The sequence below is a fragment of the Marmota marmota genome, unplaced genomic scaffold (assembly GCF_001458135.2).
Source record: "Marmota marmota marmota unplaced genomic scaffold, marMar, whole genome shotgun sequence".
NCBI classification, from domain to species: domain Eukaryota; kingdom Metazoa; phylum Chordata; class Mammalia; order Rodentia; family Sciuridae; genus Marmota; species Marmota marmota.
The window spans coordinates 33036763-33047140 of record NW_025999982.1 but is presented as its reverse complement, the minus strand read 5'-3'; the positions used below and the strand labels follow the sequence as shown (position 1 = coordinate 33047140).

At 36.7% G+C, this 10378-nt stretch overlaps 1 protein-coding gene across 2 annotated transcripts in view; it reads right to left on the bottom strand.

Annotated features, from left to right (window-relative positions):
• Positions 1-201: 201 nt before the first annotated feature.
• The window catches only part of Ogfrl1 (opioid growth factor receptor like 1), a 54759-nt gene continuing 44582 nt past the window's right edge, over positions 202-10378 (bottom strand). For both annotated transcript variants that reach the window (XR_007348552.1, XR_007348553.1), the window contains exons 8-9: positions 9169-9274; positions 202-682 (exon numbers count right to left, since the gene is read on the bottom strand). The gene's annotated coding sequence lies outside the window, so the exon portion shown is untranslated. The remainder of the gene's footprint in view (positions 683-9168; positions 9275-10378) is intronic.

Here is a 10378-nt window from a genome sequence, read left to right as displayed (position 1 = left end):
TCACAGCTTGTACCCTACAAGAAACTGTTCTCAGAAAGCAATAATTTTACCCCTGAATCTTGTGGAATATTTATGGTGAGTTGGGATTAATAATTTGTCTGAACACCCACAGACAAATTACTGACACTGGTGTTAGGAATCAGGATCAGGTTCTGTCCCCACCTCGCCCCCCTGTGTTGAAGATTAAACACCTGAGAAACATCCAGGCAAGAGCAAAAAGTTTTATTTAAAGGATAGAAGCGGGGGTGAGATATTCTTCCATAGAGAAGGGGATCCAAAACTTGTGCCTGAGAGAGTGGGGTTGTCTTCCCCCTTTTATACATTTCAGATCTCCTTTCTTCTCATGCCCCCTCCTCCTCTTATCTTGCCTATGTGACCAAAAGGTGGAGTGACCAAGGACAGAAAATGAGCTATCCAGATGGTTTTTATTAATAACCCCTTGCTGGGAGGAACAATTCCCTGGAGTCAGGTAACTTCAACAACAGGTAGGAGGAGGGGGAAGTGCTTTGGAGTATGAGCATTGGAAATGGGCAATGACCACTGTGGCTGCTTTGGGCTGTGATGTTGGGCAAGCAGTTTGGGTTTCCCTTTTTTAGGAATGTTTTGGGTCAGTCGAGGGGTCCTTGGTAAAAGTCTGGTTCAGAAAGAACAGGTTGTAAAGTCATCTGGGAGGTGGGTACATCTATGAAAAAAACAAAAAGACATGAATACTGTAATGAGATTAAAACAAAATACATGTCATAGCATCTGGAACATGTTAATGAATATCATAATAATGATAGAAAGCAGTAATCTCTCACCAGGTGATACAAGTGCTAAGAAGTGTTCCTATAACAAGGCCAGTGAGGACATGGCCTCTATTTTGGGAATATAAATCTTTAATGATATTAGTTACATTGCCAGAGTTAAAGAATATAAATACAACACTTAGTTTTTATAATGTTACAGATGTCCCCATAGATGTACTTAAGATATCTAATGTCATCTGATTTTTTTGTAAAATACCTTTTTATTGGCATAACCTCTGTGTTTAGTAGAGATCCCTTTATTTTACTTAAGGTAAGTTAGTCATACTAGCAAACAAATCAAGTCTGTCTTATGTTGAATGTTAGGAAGATTTGTAGGCCTTGAATTTGCTAAAAACAACAACAACAAAAAAAACAAACTTCTGATTCTAATAGTCTCTTTTGAGAGCTATCAGACACTCCTGTCTAGAAATTCCTATTTTATATCTCTAGTCTTACTTGTTGTGTGGCTTACACAGTATGTATCTTTTTTCTTTTATTAGTTGCTCATGACAATACAATGATCTTGACATATCATACATTTGATTCAAATGGGGTATGAATTCTCATTTTTCCACATGTACAGATTGCATATGTATCTTAAGGTACATTAAAAGAACTATCCTCTGTTCTTTTAAATGCCCAGGTATGGCTATACTTTGGTTATAACTTGTTTTGCTAGATGTTTAAGACCAAGCTGGTCAAATTGATCTTGTTCTTATCTATTGTTAAGAATTAGCTGAATTCCCTCACAGGAACTTCTGAGCAGCCTCTTCGCCACTCTAGTGCCATCTGCCAGGCTGGCTCAGGGTCTTCTTGATCATGTAGCTTCCATTGAAAACATCAGGAATGTCTCCCTCTACATGACCCTTCTCTTTGCAGCATGTGCAATGGTTGGCTTTCTGATCTCCAGGGTCTCATTAATCCCCCTGATGTGGAAGTCATGTGACCCTGAGTTGCTATTTTCTTTCTTAGCTCTTTTACTCCTTTAGTCTCCAATTTTGTCTTAAACATCCAGCAAGCCAGCTTCACCTGTCTTAAAGTAGGAGTACTAGGTTTGGGCTTTAATGTCTATAATTTTACAATTATTTACCTCTTCCATTTAATTAGGTCAGTATTAGTACTGGAAGTTAGCCTTACAACCATCTGTCTGTCCTATAAATTATATCTTATTATCTCAGGTTATTATATTAGAAGTTGTACCTCTGTAAGGCACCAACGGATAATAGTTATAAAGTTTACAAGCAAAATACAAAATGAAATTAATAAGAGTAAAAACATATTTAGTTTGTATAATAGCTATGAACCAAGAAACATGATTTTTATAATCCCAAACTTTTACTTTAAATTTTAGTTTGAAGAACATAAACTTGATAAAATGTTCTTCTAAACCTTATATCTTCAAGACTTTCATACTTCGAAGATAAGAATAATTCTAGTATACAAAGAAGCGAGTACTAGTGCCATGATTACACTGACGTTCTTATATTAACCAAGTTTAGCTCTTAAAGAAACATTTAGACTCAGTAATGTAGTGTAATATTCTAATTTTACAAATACTAATTCCCTTAAGAATAGTTTCTCTAGATAATAAAACTTAACAAACACAAGATATTACCTTGATAGATAAGGGCAGATTAATGTTTAAAGAAATCCTAGTTACTTCAATATATACATTAAACTTTGGTTTATATCAGTACATTAATGTTTGACTTTAAGAAAAGCCTTGAATAGCTTTAACTGATTATGCTACTTACATATAACAAATTTAGTTATACACAAACTTTTTGAAACAAACTCTCCACAAACTTTCTGTAACTTAGACTAGAAATTCTACAACTCTTTACTTTATACCACACCAACTTTCTCATCCAGAAACATTTATTTTTCCTTCTACTTTCATACTAAAACATGTTTCCACACCTAGAACCTTCTTATATCTCTTTCCTAGCTGATAACCTGTTTTTAAATTCATATTTTGAAGCAATCTTCATGAAATTTCTGAATTTAGACAAATTGTTCCACTTTAAAAAGATGGAATACTTTATTTTCACGGTACTTCAATTGAAACCCAACTGAAATATTTTGTACTCTTTGTATGTAAAATTACATCTGATAGAATCTTAAGTCTTAGTAACCTTGTTTTTAGTGAAGACACAGAAACAAAGCAATCTTAAACCTTTTTCCATTTATCAATTTATAAAAACACATATTATGTTTTAACATATTACCTTATGAAATTTAATAAGAGTACTTGATTTTATATTTAGTAGTCGATGTTTTAGCCCTTTAACTTTGTAAATTAATCATATGTCTCCTGTAACAAACACATTTATGATTGATCCCACTGATGTTAAATCTAATTTACTCATTTTTAACTGTAAAAAACTAGATACCAGACAAGTATAGTTAAAAGTACTAACCATCTCTTCCCTGTTGAAGAAAAATCCTAGAAGCAATGGATATTACATTCTAGACATTTTACAGAAATCAACACTCTATTAATTGCCTAACAACCTAGAAAAACTTTTGAGTTCATAATTTTAAAGACTTTTTAATTCTCATTTGTTTATTTAATTTAAATTGAACTTTTTAAAAGTCATGTGAGATAAAAGGTATTTGAATATTTTTCATTTACATTTTAACTTATGAGCATTCACATATCCACATGCCACTTGATACCATGTACATGATATATGGACAATGATACAATACATAGGTGTATCATGCATACATCAAACAGGAAACAGAGACCTTGTAGATTTTTGTAGGTAGATCTCCACAAATCAGAAGCAACACTACAGAGGTTTATTAAAGCCTTTATTAGATTTAACCTCTCCTCTAGAAATTAAAATAGAGCCTATCAGATTTTTACATTATGACTTAATATAAGGCAGACCTCTACAGTTGAAAATGCTAGATATATAGTGTTTAGGGATGAATTTTTTTTTTTTTTTAAGGATGGTAGAGTTTAAGAACAGATAATGTAGTCAGCCAATTAGGTTCCACAGAGGCTTGAATTTAAAAGTGACACCTTTTTCCCCCCTTTGGTCTCAAACTAGTTCTCTGCAAGCTTTGGAGAGATAGAGATCTGGCAGAAGCTTAGTAAGGGAAGCATTGTTTTGAGCAAAACCTCATGCATAGGACATTTTAACCTTTTTTTTTTTTTTTTCTCATTTTCCCAGTTGATAATCTGGCCAGGTCTGGATGCAGAAAATTATACGACATTATCTCCTATTACTTTTGAGGATGAGGTGCCCCTCTAAAGAGCAACATGAAAACAAACAACATAAACCAAATGAAAGAGTACAGGATCCTGCACTGAGGAACTGTCTCTTTCGTGAGGGGATGTCTTCTGATGCTGGAGCCTCTAGTATCTAGCAGTTTCTGCCCCTCCTTCCATGCATGATCTCTGGTCATAACTGTGGTCATAACTCATGTGCTTTTTCATGTATTGCCATGAAAAAGATACAAGCCTCCTGATTATCCATCCTTCCATGTGACTTGTAATCCCTGGGAAAACATAAGACCCCTTTTTGAAATGAATCTTCATCTGTCTATGTTGAGCCTCCTATTAGTTAATGAACTTTTGGGGGAAAATTGGGCCTCACTTAGAATGGAGGATCATAGCTGAGTCTAATTTACATTTTTTGGTGCAATTTGGGTTTCTTAAGGTGTGAGAAGTCCATAGATCTTCACATAGAAACCTCAGACTATTTCCTTCTTTTTATAGAACAGACTGAGCTATAGAATGGTATTAAAATTTATATTTCCCTCTGATGGCCATGATTCTCTATCATCTAGAGAGTTAGAATTGAGACCATGTTGGTAGCAGAAGAACACTAGGGATAAAGGCTGGACTAAAGAGTTTATGCTCACTGTGGGCCAAAGTAATCTTCAGAGGTCTGTGGGTATAAATCTCCCTATTTGCAGTCAAAGAAGCTAGCAGAGTACATAGGTGCACAGAAACAACAACGGGGAGAATCCCTATAGGCTTGTAAAGGCTTAATATGTGAGCAAAGGCATTTCCTTATGAACCACTCCATATTCAACCCTAGAGTCTGATCATGGAGGGGAATGGGGTGCTCCAGAGGAGCGAACACAGTAGAGTGCAGTATGGCTCATTCAGAGGTGCATGTGTTACTGGGGTGTTTGCTCAGCACTGCTTGATTGACCAGTCACCACAGGATACTCCATAAGGGCAGTCAAGAGATGAGTTGGGGAAGAAACCTTTAAGATTCACTGGGGAGTGACCCAGACCAGTATCTCACAGTTTTTGCTGTCTCCACACATTGAAAGGCAGACAGGGATTAGAGACACTGTGTACTCATGCCAGATGTGCTTGGATAGGATAGTGAGAAATGGCTTTGGCAGAGCTCAACATGCCTGATCCATAGGACAGGTGATTAGGAGCCACCTAGGCCATGAATCCTATCACTCAAGTCATGTAGAATGGCATCTTGCACTAACTGCATTTAATCAGCCAACAGGTGCCCATTATTGTCCTCCAGAAAGACAGAAAGGTACACCTCAGAAAGATGTGTGTGGAGTGTGTGTAGAGGAACTAATTTTGGTGATGATCCCCCATAGAGGGTACTGGTTTTGAGAATCAAGATTGGGTTCTGTCCCTGGTGTTGAACATTAAACATCCGAGAAACACCCAGGCAAGAAAGTTTTATTTAAAGGATAGGAGGGAGGGAGGGAGGGAAGGAGGGAGGGAGGGAAAGAGAGAGAGAGAGAGAGAGAGAGAGAGAGAGATTCCGCCATAGAAGAGAGGGTCCAAAGCTGGTGCCCAAGGGAGTGGGGATGTATTCTCCCTTTTAAAGATTTCAGATTTCCTTTATTCTCATGCCCCTTCCTCCTCTTATCTTGCTTATGTGACCAAAAGTTGGAGTGACCAATGGCAAGAAAAGATCTATCCAGGGGATAGTCATTAACAGTTCCTTGATGGGAGGAAGGATTCCCTGGGGGCAGTTAACCTTGGAAACAGGTAAGAGGAGGGGGAAGTGCTTTGGAGGTATTAGCATTTTATTTCCTTTTGAATCAGCCCTCATCTTCCTGACACAATCATTCATTATCTATACTGACTGTCCTTTTCCCCCATCTAATTACCACCAACTTCAGCCAAGCTCTCTGGTTTCTTCCATATGCTAGTTCTTTCTCTGCTCCATTTACATAGAAAGAGTTTTTGTTTTTTTTAGATGAAGATGGACAGAATATTTTTATTTATTTATTTATTTTTATGTGGCGCTGAGGATCTAACCCAGTGTCTCACACATACAAGGCAGGTGCTCTACCACTGAGCCATTGCCCCAGCCCTGGAAAAAAAGAGCTTTTTCAGAGAGAACTAGCAAAATAACAGCCCCAGAGTGAACTATCAGGTCTCACCAAGGAAAGCAGGTTCCTCTAAGGGACAAGCAGGTTCCTCTAAGGTTCTTGGGCAGGGAAAGTCTTAAGAACAGATTCAGAGCTCACTCTTCTCCTCCCTAAAAATGTCAAATCTGTGTGGCCCTTTCCTTGGTAGAAAAATGTTTGCTTGATAATCTTAATTTGTGAGAATAATTTTAGGAGATAGCTCTAATTCATTCTTGAAATTCAGAAGTAGTTTTTTGCAGGGTGGGACTAAGGTAACAGTTGTGTAGATTGTTGTCTTTTTGGACACCAAGTGTAACATTAAATCCAGGAAGTTTTAGAAAAAAAACATTGAAACATCTGAAATTATTTCAGTGGAGAACAACGTACTAGGAATAAGCATCAGAGGGGAGTTAAAATAAAACTGTACTAAGTCTTCTGAAGCAGAATTGAGAGAGTTCAGATGACAACCAGATATACATGCCTAACAAAACAGAGTTGCTAACTTCCTTCCTGATCACTAGCTAAGTTCCTTATCTTTCAATCTCTACAGGACCCTTCTTTTTCTGAAAGGACTGTCACCTATATCCTGGATTAAATCATCTGTTATGAAGCACATTCACAAATATGTGCACACATGGGCACTTTTTAAACTTTGCTCATCATTGCAGAGCTCTCATGTAGTCATCAATGTACAATGGTCATCAAAGTGATTTAGACAAGCTGAGGGCTTTTGTCTTGTTTTCTATTAGTTTATTAAAAAAAAAAAAAAACCTTTATATCAGAGTCCTCCATAGACTCAGAGAGAATAATGTCAAGCTTGAAATGGAGCTGCTAATGTCCTCAACCAAAGGCAGTTAATGCTCCCCAAAATGCCACTGGCCATAAGCTGGCTAGCTCTTTGAAAAAAAAAAGGATAAAGATGTTTTCTACATTTTAAAGACATAAGGATCAGGATAAGATATATTAGGTGTCATATGTTACTTGGTTAACACAGAGTGATAATTTTTACTTGCAGTGCAACTTTTTGAAAGATCACAAATTGCTTTACTGCTGTCACTATAGAACCACTATTCAATCACTTTGAGGAATTATAAAGGACACACAAAAAATCTCTGAAGATGAAAGAAGGGAAATGCTTTTTCTGCCTAATAAAAAAGAAAAAGGAGTGTCACTGGAAATTACAGACTGCTGGTCTTGTATGAGCACCAGTGCCAGAGTGATCAAACAAGTCCCTGCAATGCCTCCTCACCAGCAGTGAATGCAGCTTTTTGGAAAACATCTTATTAACTAGGATTATGTAGAGGGTTTGCTTTGCTTTTTTTTCTTTGGAAGCAGTTTTAATGCCAGTAAGTTTCTGAGTCCATTGCATTGAATAAGCAACTTGGTGCTATGGACCAGGAGGAAGAAGATGTGGGATAACTTTGTATCTCTTACAAACTCTCTGTCTGACTGAGTAAATCACTTAACTTTTTATTTGTTGGATTCTCCACCAGTAAAATCAGATAACACTTCTTACTTATCAATGTCCCTTGAACTACAGCCTTTCAAATACTTAAAACTAAGGTCCCAAATCCTAAGGATATTTTTATCTCCATTAAATGCCATCTATGGGGTTGCCTGACTCACAGGATCTTAGCCTGCTGGAATTTGTCCCTTTTGTGCAAGAGGTTTGGGAGGGAAACGGTCATATCTGGACCAAAAGATCCTGTTTCTTATTCCCCCTTTCCACAGCTGATTAGTGCAGGCATGGCCACTTCACTCAGAACTGGCTCATCAAACTCTCTCTCCCAATAGAGAAAATAAGGCACACAAAGATCTGGAATTGTCAATCTAAGAGTCCCCAAGACATTTTTTAAATTGTGAAAGAAAGCAATGGAATTGATTGTAGGGTAGTGCTCTCAGCCCTACTCTCCACCATGTACTAGAGTGGCTTCCTCACAATGCCACGGACCAGCTGGCACCTGCCGTGCTGGACAGGGACGTGTTTCCTATTTCTTCTGCTTGGGATGTTCCATTCTACAACCCTCCACCCCATCTAGAGTCAACCAGATGCCCAAAGAGTTCTGATACCCATGCCTATGGGATCATCCTGAGGTCACATGACAGGAACCTGGTTCCAGGAGGTGGCCTGTGAGGGAATTACTTTTGCTGGATGACTCAGTATTTCTTCACATGATTTTATGAAAACAGACTGCCAGAATGATGTCAACACACTGATTTGGGAACGCTACACATTCTATAGGTCCCTGACAGAGGATGTTATTAGTAGTAAAAATAAAGTTTGATTTGCAAGACTTTTGTTTCACACATGTTTATATAATTTATATAGATATTATAGAAATATTTGTATAAATATTCCCTATATAATATTTTATAATGTATGGCCATTTTATAAATGTGTTTATATTATGCATTTATATATATTCAGTTCACATCTAATAAATTACTTATTTTGGGTTATTGTAAAAATTGCTTCCCTTGATGAACTACCATGTTCACCTAAAAATAGAGTAAAGCAGTGTGTGTAAATGGCAGGCACAATATAGAATATAATTAAAATTTAATTATCTCAATCAAACAATAACTTAGAAAAGGGATAAATGAAGGAAAACATCTATAATAAGATTTTTGGATCCCTTTATGAGTCTAATAAAAAAATAGACGCATTCTCCATTTTAGAACTGGGCAGAGCTAGAAACTCTCAGCTTGAAACAGACAAGTTGTAATAGAGACAGGTGTACAACTCCATCCTTTAAACAAAGGCAATGAAATTGCCATCTCAGGACTCCTTTAGGTGTCTGGATCTAAACATTAACAAGATGATCTCAAAGTTTGACCTTCATATTTCATTACTTCTACCCCATCTATCATTTTTCACTGGCTTTTTCAATATTCTATTATTTTCTGATAAATAATTGAATTTTAAAGTCCCATAATTTATCATTTAAATAAGATGTTATAATTTCATATGAAAAATAAAATTAGTCAAGATTAAATAAGTAAAAATCACAATTTCGAACAATTTTACCTTTGCATGGTTCCTAGACATGTCGGTATATTTTTAATCATCTTTAGTTCATTCAGTCAGTCATGCTGAGAGTCAACACGTTACCCTTGTCAGTGCCTGGCCAAGCCTGAAAAGAAATCAAACTTTATGACTCAGGGCTAAAAGGAAAGTTTCAGTGCTTGAGAAACTGTCAACTACCTCATGATTTTTTCCCCTACTTTATAGGAGCTCATTATAGCTGTATTCATTTCTCTTAAAAATTCACCTGTGACTTACTGTCAGATGTACTTTCTTCAATTAAAAGTTATTCTCCCTGCTAATGTTTCTAAACATGTACTATGTTTTTCATTTAAAAGTGTGGAATACCTAACAAGGATGAGAAAATAAGCTTGATCATCACATTTCTGGACAACCAGCATCACTCTCCCTACTATTTTTTTCTCCTTGAGACACACCATTTTATGCTTGCGCTATGCATGTTTATGACATCTATCACTGTGAGCTCTACCTGCCAGGGTAAAGATCTGGAGCCAGAAGAGGGAGAGACACTGATGGCCAAATCCCTAGTAGTCTATGTCAGAGTGAGTGATGATGGTGGAAGCTTGTAGAAGAACAGCAGAACCTGTGGGATTCTAGGATGCTTTATCTAGATCAAAATTTGTACAAATCCCGGTGTCAAGCATTTTCGTGAACATTTTTCATATTCAGCATAAGCCCAAATTCCATCTTAAAGGTTAGCTCATTCAACATCCCAAGTTACTCAAATAAGAATACTTCTCAATGTTAGTTAGCCAGCTTGAAGGGTACACAATGTTTTAGTATTTAATTCTAAGTTCACTCAATAGTTTCAGAAGCAGAATGCAGTCTTATATGAAAGTGATATAAAAAAATAGGAAAAAATGCAGGTATTGGCTTGTCACTGCTGATAGCTTTTTTTTCCAGAGAAGAAAACTGTAAAGCTATCAGTCACCCTCATTATGAATTCTGAGCTCAACTGCAAGGTCCTTCTTGATGTGTCTCATCTTCCATTGTTGCTTTGTTTTTGTAGTTCTTTATCCACCATCCATATCATCTACTCCTAATCATTTTCAGTTTGCAGTCACTCCAATATACATATCCACATGAATATGAGCAAGAAGGCATGCCCAGAGAGCCATTTGGTTCAACATTTATAACCACTTCAATATTAGGCTTTTGGCATTATCACCAAATGACACCATACAGAGAGTCA